The sequence below is a fragment of the Pelophylax lessonae genome, assembly GCF_965119305.1.
Source record: "Pelophylax lessonae genome assembly, chromosome: 3".
Classification (NCBI taxonomy): domain Eukaryota; kingdom Metazoa; phylum Chordata; class Amphibia; order Anura; family Ranidae; genus Pelophylax; species Pelophylax lessonae.
This window is the reverse complement of record NC_138770.1, coordinates 545,950,705-545,960,704: the sequence shown is the minus strand read 5'-3', so window position 1 is coordinate 545,960,704 and position 10,000 is coordinate 545,950,705. Positions and strand designations below refer to the sequence as shown.

General features: G+C 47.4%; 1 pseudogene across 1 annotated transcript; it reads right to left on the bottom strand.

The window, feature by feature from the left end:
• Positions 1 to 239: 239 nt before the first annotated feature.
• On the bottom strand, positions 240 to 1,146 carry LOC309550618 (annotated as a pseudogene). The gene has a single exon. The product of its transcript is annotated as an uncharacterized misc_RNA (transcript).
• Between the last annotated feature and the right edge of the window lie 8,854 nt (positions 1,147 to 10,000).

Here is a 10,000-nt window from a genome sequence, read left to right as displayed (position 1 = left end):
GGTGTGTCAAAAGGCCCAATCATGAAACCCTTGGCCACCTCAGCCTGTAACAAGGTGTTGACTGTGGAGGGGTCGGACAGGGCAGACTGCAAATTATTGCACTCCACCGTGGTTGCTGGTAGAGCGACTAACCCTGTTTAAAACCCTTCTGTGAAACCCTGGATAAGAAAATTAACTAAATCCTGAGCAGGCTGGGACTCCAGGAGGGAAGCCAGGGTGTCCACGTGCAATTCGGTCAGTCATTTCTTTGGGAAGAGTCGGTTAGGGCACATGGTCTTGGCGTGTGCCCGGAAGCAAGTAGAACAGATATGTAACAACCTGCAGGCGCTGAAACTGCAACCCCCTGCATTAAAGTTGTTACAGACCTGTGTCTTGCCCAGGAACACGATGGGCCTGCCTAGCCTGTCTTTGGAAGTTTTCTGGTCGACTCTGCTGGTACCCGGGGTGACGTCGCTTAGTGACGGTGGAACTGGATTCAATGGCACACAAGTTGGTGGGATGGGAAAAAGCAGCACAGTTGGCGCAGGCCGGTGGAGCGAGCCCAGCGAAGTGGCGGCAGAATAACTCTGTGTCCAATTGGCCCCAGTCTGCCCGGACGTCGAACTGGGCGAAGGTGGCAGCCGCTTTGGCGGAAAAAGAATGGTGGTAGTCATAGAATGCTGAGCCGCCATACTTGTACCCCAACTCGACCACCTTGTGCATGTACAAATCCAGTTCCTCCCTTCGGTTCGGGAAATTGAAGCACATCACATCCCTAAACAGACCGAAAGCCAACACGAACTCCGGGACGGTCAATTTCTTGCTCAACCTGGGGTCTTTGGCCTTAAGCACCACAGAAAGTTTGCCGTAGTTATACGACTTACTTTCAACAACGTCCTGGGAAGCTAAAAGCAAGGTCATAAGGTTGACATCCTTGCCCTCCAGGATGTCTTTCTTGACACTAGGAGGGACCATGTGAGCTGGCGTGATGATGTGTGAGATAGAGGCCGGGGAGGTAAGAGTACCTGCGACGACACTCTGCGAGACCGCTAGGGTGGCAACCTGGGAGGGTGGGAAACCCGGGAATGCCGAGGGGATGGGAGCCGGGGTTTCCAATTTCTCCATCCTCTGATTCAGGCTGTTGATGTAGGACAAGATGGACGCCATCGTGGCCTGAATCCCAGCTAAAGTCTCGTGCACATTGTCCTGCGATCCAAACCCCGACGGCGGAACTGTGTTGGTCTTTAGGATCCTGAAAAGTTCAGCTTTCCTGGCAGTGGCCGGGAATGGAATTCTTCTCCGTCTTAATTCGGCGATGATCCTTGGGATGGTCCAAGCACTCAACGGGCCAGGGCTCGTCAAGACTTGGCTTCCTCCTGCGAGTAGGAGGCCTGACTGGCGTGCTAGGAAGGGAGAAGCTATCTCCTATGTCTGACGCGTGAGACATCCTGGAAAACATGAAGAAAAAGGTCACGGAACATGAGCGTAAAATATTTGACGGGAGGGCATGCCCCCGTGCCCCCCCCCCCAAGGTTTCCCGAGAGGAGACCAGCGCTAGCGAGCGGGACGTGAGGCCCTAACTAACCCAGCGGTGGATAGAGGCGCTGTCTATGAGTTGGCCCTGTGCTGTGCCAAGTAATGAAATGGCGGGGAGTAGGCCTCTGGAAGGTGACGCCCTTTCTATGCTAGTGGGGTGACCGAGACGCTAGCTATGATTTGGGCCGATGGGCGAATACCTCTGCGTGAGGATGGGTGTTGGTCTCGGGCTAACTTCCAAGTGACCTACCTAACTACCCCCCCCCCCGCCAGATGCAAAGGAAATGTATAGACCAAGTGAGACGGCATACCTTCGATAACCTGTGAGGGGTCTGAAAAGGCTTGATTGCACGTCCGATGAAGTTCGTGCGTGCTGCCTGTATGGGTGAAAAAAACTGTTGGCGCCTGAAGTGAGATGACATAAGCGCCTGACTCAAACAACTGACATGCCCTACGGACGCCAACCCTAGGTATATCAAGAGGGGTGGTGCGAAGTGCCCACCAGAACCTGCGACTGAGGGAAGGAGAGATGTGGTCCACCCCCCGAATGAACGTTTTACCGGAAGTGAACCAGGAATGTGGTTGGAGTGTGTCCTTGTGTGTAAAGGCCGTGGGTTATGGCCGGAAGCCAGGTGAGGGGGCGGGAGCGTGGCCCCCCGCATGCGGTTAGTACAAGACCTCTGAGGCCGAATGCCCCTGAGAGTTGAGAGGGGAAAAAAAAAACAGTTTTGTGGTACCTGAAATAACGTCAACGAACATTGAGAGAAAAAAAAAACCATATGTAACAAAACAAAAATTTGTGTGACTCAACATGATGGCAAAGAAAACGACAAAGCATTTTTTTTTTCTTTGATTGGTGAACTCCCCCCCCCCCCCCCAGAGGATGCAAGAGTGAGGCTGGCCAGTGGGAGGAGGCCCAGCCAGGGGGCTGCCTGTGCGAGATGAGAGCCGGTGCAAACCAAAAGGTGCGATGTAACGGCAAAGAAAGCTGCTTCACGGAATTCCTTTTTTTTTTTATTATTGCAACCAACTATCCAGGTGTATGTGACCGGAATGCATTGAAATGAAATAATCGGAAAACATGAATGAGGAACAAAGATTTGCAGGGTTCCTGACCAGGTTTGTGGTTGTGACAATAAGGAGAACAAGTTTTGAAAATGACAGTGAACAAATAACAGATGTAATTCCCTTAAGACCACTAGGTGTCGCCAGTGAGCCAGAAAAGCAGCCTGTGCTGATACAGAAAGACGGAACCTGTGAAGTGAACTGTCCCGAGGGAGATACTATCAACGGAAATGATGCGAGCTGTCACACGGCTGGTGAAGAGAGGGGGGGGGGGGCAGGCTGGTGGTGGGGGACCTGGGGAGGGTGAATTTGATGGTGCCCGGAGGTGGGAGCGCCCCAAAGAACTTATAATGGGGAGGACAAATGGCCGGGCAGTGAAAGGTGCAAGGGCTGGCAGGGAGCCGGGGGATAATGTCTGACCCCCCCCCCCCCCAGGGAGGCCGTGGACCGCTCCAGGGAGTGCAGACATGATCAGCAACGGCCAGGATGACCTCCCCCCCCCCGCAGCAGCCTGAGAAAGGTAGGTCCAGGCTGGGGAGACAAGCTGTCGTTCACCCTGTGTGAGTGGAGGAAGGAAGGAGCAGGGAGGCCCCCAGCTCCCCCTCCCCAGTACTCACAGTGAGTGCCTGATGGCCGACCCAGAAGCGTCCTCGTGGAGCTCTGCAAACTGACTGGTGGGCGTGACACAAACCAGACAAACGATCCCAGAGGCAGCCCAGAAGAGGCGGGGGGGCCTGCCTTTAAATAGGGGGCTCCTCCCCTCCCACAACTCCAGGCTCCGCCTTCCGATAGATAGATAGATAGATAGATAGATAGATAGATAGATAGAGAGATAGATAGATAGATAGATAGATAGATAGATAGATAGATAGATAGATAGATAGATAGATAGATAGATAGATAGATAGATAGATAGATAGATAGATAGATAGATAGATAGATAGATAGATAGATATGTGCATACATAGAATAGCGCAGTTTTACTGCAAATTTGCTGAATAAAATTCCCTATAACTCCCACTAACGTTTTCAAAAACGTTATTTTTAGCATACTTTTTGGTATAAAGCATGCGCACATGGGCTATCTGCCAGAAATAGACTGGAGCTATTTTTGCGTTTTACACTTTTATTAAAATCTGTTTTTCTAGTTAACTTTTTCTCACAGTTTAAAAGCAGTTTAGCTCAAAATCATATAACACATCTTTCCCACACATTTTTTTATTTTTTTCCTGCCATATTTTGTGATTTTGAACAAAACAGTCCACCTTTTAGCTGGACTGTTTTTAAGTCCAGTCCTGACGTTATTTGATCTTAGTGAATTTGACACTGCTCATAACGTTTCTGATGGAGTTATAGTGAATTGCATTTGCACCAAAAAATAGTCAAAATTGAGGTAAAATAGAACTAGACCAGCGTTGGAGGTACAGTGAATTAGGCCCTGTATGTCAAAGTTAAATATGAAAGAAAAAATGTTTTTTCTTTTTTAAATGCAGATTAAGCAGACACATATGCACTGAGGTTGCAGGAAATGTGAAGCACCGCACGCCTAACAGGTTGGATTCTGTTGTTCTATTCCGCTATTGAATTAAAAAAAAAAAACCCATTTGAATGAAAAACTGAAAAATATTTTTTTTACCCAAAATACTGAAAAAGAATAATTTTCCCCTCACGTTGGTGCTTTTTGAAGAGCAGGTTAGAAAAGCAGTGTATTTCTAAAGATTGTATGTCAAAATTAAATATGAAGGAAAAAAACTTTTTTCTTTTTTGAATGCAGATTAAGCAGACACATATGCACTGAGCTTGCATGAAATGTGCAGCACCGCACACCTAACAGACTGATAACATTTTTTTTTTCTACTTTCTCCTCCTCACTTGGCTCAGGTCAGGGCATAAAGATTGTGCACTGCACCCCCACACACAATCAAATCAATGTAGATCACTGTCTGATTAAAGCAGATTGTTCCTATCCTATGCTTTCCCTACAAGCAATCTTTCCAGCCTCGCCCTACAGTAAACTCCTATCTCTGCCTCAGCAGCAATCAGGAACCTGTCCCTAGTATAGTTATAGCAGAGTGACGCACGGCGCTGTGTGACTCCAGCTTATATAGAGTCTGGGTCACATGCTGCGCTAGCCAATCACAGCCATGCCATTAGTAGACATGGCTGTGATGGCTTCTAGGGCACACTAGTTAAACGCTTGCTGATTGGCTGCCTTGCACCTGTTGAAAGCGTGCCATTAAAACCACGCCAAAACATCAAATAATGTTACCGAACAACGGACAGTACCCGAACATACAGTGAAATGTTCGGGTTCGGGTCCGGGTGCCGAATACCCAAAAGTCCGGTATGAACACAAACAACACAGTCCGGGTTCGCTCAACCCTACTCATGACCTAGCAATCTTTGTCTATGAGCATAGACCACTACACCAAAGTGCTGGATACATACAATCAGACATGCCTGAAAGTTTCAGATGAATAAAGAATGAAGATTGATAATTAGACAGCTGTGTAGTCTGCTATTAGTAAATCTAAAGGTTAATACACATAAGATACATAACTATACCTAAAAAAAAAAAAAAAACATAATAGATGACATTGCTGTGTAATAGTGATTCAGAATAGACAAATTTCCTTTTATAAAAACAAAACGGAATTTGGTTAACTCCAAAACCGAATTCACTATTTGGTTAACTCCAAACCCTAATTCACTAAAGCACCTAGTTGAAAATTTAACTCTGGCAGCTTCACCTAATTAAGATGCTAATGAGTTTAGCTTGGAGTTAGTTTTGGAGAAGTGAGCAGCTCTAGTCCAAATTCTTAGTGAATTAGGCCCACAGTCTTTAGACCGACATTGCTTTTCTAACCTGCTCTTCAAAAAGCACCAATGTGAGAGGAAAATAATTATTTTTCAGTATTTAGGGTAAAAAAATATTTTTGAGTTTTTCATACAAATGTTTTTTTTATTTTTTTTTTATTCAATAGCGGAATATAACAACAGTATCCAACCTGTTAGGGGTGCGGTGTGTAGCGGGCATTTCCTGCACCCTCAGTGCATATGTGTCTGCTTAATCTGCATTTTAAAAAGAAAAAAAACGTTTTTTGCTTCATATTTTACTGTGACTTACAGCGTTTAGACAGACACTGCATTTCAAATCTGCTATTCAACAAGCACCAATTAAGGGGACAATTATTTTTCAATTTTATATTCATACATTAAAGTGCAATACACCCATTGCATACTGTTGTATTGCGCATTGCAATAAAAAAAAAACATTTAAGGGCAAAAAAAAGTTGATTGCGGCCCTGTCTACATATGTTACAGTGAGATACACCCATTGCATACTGTTGTATTGCGCCTTGCAATAAAAAAAACTATTTAGGGGACAAAAGAGTTTATTGCGGGAAATAAAAAAAAAACATTTAGGGGCAAAAAAAGTTGATTGCAGCCCTGTCTGCATATGTTACAGTGAGATACACCCATTGCATACTGTTGCATTGTGCCTTGCAATAAAAAAAAAACATTTAGGGGCAAAAACAGTTGACTGCGGCCCTGTCTGCATATGTTACAGTGAGATACACCCATTGCATACTGTTGTATTGCGCCTTGCAATAAAAAAAAACTATTTAGGGGACAAAAGAGTTTATTGTGGCCCTGTCTGCATATGTTACAGTGAGATACACCCATTGCATACTGTTGTATTGCGCATTGCAATAAAAAAAACATTTAGTGGACAGAAAGATATTAAATTGCGGCTTAGTCTGTATCCGTACGTGTGAGATACACTCGTTGGATACTGTTGTTCTAGTCCGCTATTCAATAAACATCCATTTAGATAAGAAGAATATTCCCCCATGGCCCAATTTTTTCCTTTCATTGTTTGACACTCATGCAGTGTTGGCTCTCTGCTCCCGCGGTTTTGGTTGGGTGAGTCAGCGTCCCTCGCCCCCTACTGGCGGGTTCCTCAGCCTCACTGCTTTGTGGTCAATCTATATGAAGGATTTTTTCCAAACATCCATTTAGGGAAAAAATATTATATTGCGGCCTAGTCTGTATCTGTACGTGTGAGATACACCCGTTGTATACTGTTGTTCTAGTCCGCTATTTAATAAACACCCATTTAGGGAAAAAATATTAAATTGCGGCCTAGTCTGTATCTGTACGTGCGAGATACACCCGTTGTATACTGTTGTTCTATTCCGCTATTCAATAAACACCCATTTAGGGAAAAAATATTACATTACGGCTTAGTCTGCATATTTTACTGTGATATACACTTGTTGGATACTGTTCTATTCCGCTATTCAATAAACACCTATTTAGGGAAAAAATATTACATTGCGGCTTAGTCTGCATATTTTACTGTGAGATACACTCGTTGGATACTGTTGTTCTATTCCGCTATTTAATAAACATCCATTTAGGGAAAAAAATATTACATTGTGGCCTAGTCTGCATATGTTACAGCGCAACAAGGCATGCAGGTCTCGCATGGAGGCCCAGTTACTGGTGGTGAAGTGGTGCTGTTCCGCAGAGCGACTCATGCGTGCGTGCTGCAGCTGAAACTCCACTATGGCCTGCTGCTGCTCGGCCAGCATGTGCAAGGGGGAGTTCCACCTTGTGGGGACGTCACATATGAGGCAGTGAGCGGGAAGGCCGAAGTTACGCTGCAGCGGTGAGCAGCAGCAGGGTAAGAATGCCGAAAGTGCACACAGACGGCCCGCACTTTCTGCAGCAGCTCTGACATATCGGGGTACTTTCTAAGGAACCTCTGCACCACCAAATTCAGCACAAGCGCCAGGCAAGGGATGTGTGTCAAACCGGCTAGGCCCAGAGCTGCTACGAGATTTTGCCCATTATCACACACCACCAGGCCGGGCTTGGGGCTCACTGCCACCAACCACTCATCGGTCTGCTGTTCAATGCTCCTCCACAACTCCTGCGTGGTGTGTGGTTTTTCCCCCAAACAGGCAAGTTTTAAACCTGCCTGCTGTCGTTTACCCCTGGCCGTGCTGAAGTTGGTGGTGAAGGTGTTACGCTGTCCAGATGAGGAGGTGGTAGAGGATGAGGAAGCGGAGTAGGAGGAGTTAGGAACAGGAGGCAAACTGAAGCGCACTGCAATCTTCGGTGGTGGAAGGACATGCGCCAAACTGCTATCCGCCTCAGGCCCAGCCACCACTCCATTTACCCAGTGTGCTGTTAGGGAGATATAACGTCCCTGACCTTGCTTACTGGTCCACGTATCCGTAGTTAGGTGGACCTTGCCACAGATGGCGTTGCGCCGTGCGTACCTGATTTTGTCACCCACTTGGTTGTGCAGGGAAGGGATGGCTTGCCTGGAAAAGTAGTGGCGGCTGGGCATGGCATACTGTGGGACAGCCACCGCCACAAGGCTTTTTAAAACTGCGTCTCCACCAGATGGAATGACAGCATTTCAAAGGCCAGGAATTTTGAAATGCTGGCATTCAGAGCCAGGGATCACGGGTGGGTGGGGGGGGGTACTTCCTCTTCCGCTCTAGTGTTTGGGAGATAGAAAGCTGACCGCTTCCATGGGACATTGTGGAGATGGTTGTTGATGACCCAGGTGGTGGTGTTGCTGGCAGATCCTCTGTTTGCGGGGTGGCAGGTGCCGGTCTCACTACAGAGGTGGATGAAGAGGCTGAGACTGCAGCAGCAGAAGACTAAGCAGGAGGAGCCAGAGACCTTTCTTGGTTTTAGAGTTGTGCACTCCACTGCAGCTCGTGCTTTGCACTTAGATGCCTGGTCATGCAAGTTGTGCTCAGGTTGAGAAGGTTTATGCCTCGCTTCAGGCTCTGATTGCACAGCGTGCCAACCGCTTGTGTCCTGTCATCATCACATTGTCTGAAGAACTGCCATGCTAGGGAACTCCTTTGAGCTGGCTTTGGTGTGCTCGGTCCGCAGTAGCAGGCGTAGTGTCTAGGGCACGGCCGCTCCGCTTTTGCACCCTGCTCCCTCTTTTGCTGTGCTGGTGGCTCTGTGCAACCACCGCCTCTTCCTCCAAACTACTCAGGTCACCTGCATGACATTCATTCCATGTGGGGTCGAGGACCTCATCGTCCACCACATCATCTTTCACCCAGTCTTCACCCCTGCAACCCTTGTCGGTCTCCACAATTCGGAATTCCGCAGCAGTTGGCACCTGTGTTTTGGCATCATCCGAGACGTGCTGTGATGGTCCTCCCATGTACTCATCTTTCTTGAGACATAAGTTGTTGGACATCAGTGCACTCAATCTCTTCCATTTCTGGGGCAGGGCTGGATGGATGGCCCTGGGAAACCATGCTAACAGAGTCATCAAAAAGAAGAAGCGACTGCTGCATGACTTGGGGCTCAGACTGCTTGGCTGATTTGCAAGGGGGTGAGGTGAAAGATTGATGGACATCGGCTGCAGGTGCCAACTCTGACCTTTCCGCAGAAGACTGGGTGGAAGACAATGTGAAGGAACTGGAGGCATTGTTAGCAACCCAATCTACTATCTATCGCCTGTACTTGTTCTGTTCTCAACATTTGTAGAGGCACATTAGGCCCTGCCAAATACTGCTGTGAGGTTCTGTCACCTACTCGCAGCTGAGAAAGGTGTTTCACTTGTGCGTGTAGCTGGCACAGATCGACCACGTCCTCTCCTTGCAACAGGAGCTCCACCAGCAGCACCACGACCCAGCACTAACATGGTGGAGCAGTATGTGTGCACACGCCTAGACGTACTGAATGACGGGTCTGCCCCCTTCAACTTCTGGGTCTCCAAATTGGGCACATGGCCTGAGCTTGCCCTTTACGCCTTGGAGGTGCTGGCCTGCCCTGCAGCCAGTGTATTATCTGAACGTGTATTTAGCATGGCTGGGGGCGTTATCACAGACAAGCACAGCGGCCTGTCCATAGTCCATGTGGACAAGCTCACGTTCATTAAAATGAACCAGGCATGGATCCCACAGGACTTGTCCGTACCTTGTGCAAAATAGACATGTATACCGGCCTTACCCAGCCATTGTTGTATTTTTGATCTTTCTCACTCTTTTCGGGATGTACCCTAATTTAAAAAGAAATAAAATAAAATAAAAAAAAAAAACAGTGTTCGCTACCTCGTCCTCCTCCACAGCCGCTTCCACCTACACCGCCACCTCCACCGCCACCTCAACCTCCTACTCCATATGGGCCTCATCCTCCTCCTTGTCCTCCTCCACCGCCGCCAACGCCGCCGCTTCCACCTACACCGACATATCCTCTGCCACCTCAACCTCCTACTCCATATGGGCCTCGTCCTCCTCCTACATCATTCAAGATGATTATTTTTTATTTTTCTGTTTTTTATGTTCTTTTAAGTTATTTCCCTATCCATGTTTGTTTGCAGAGCACTTGCCATGCTCTTAACCTCCCTGGCGGTATGATTATGTCAGGAATT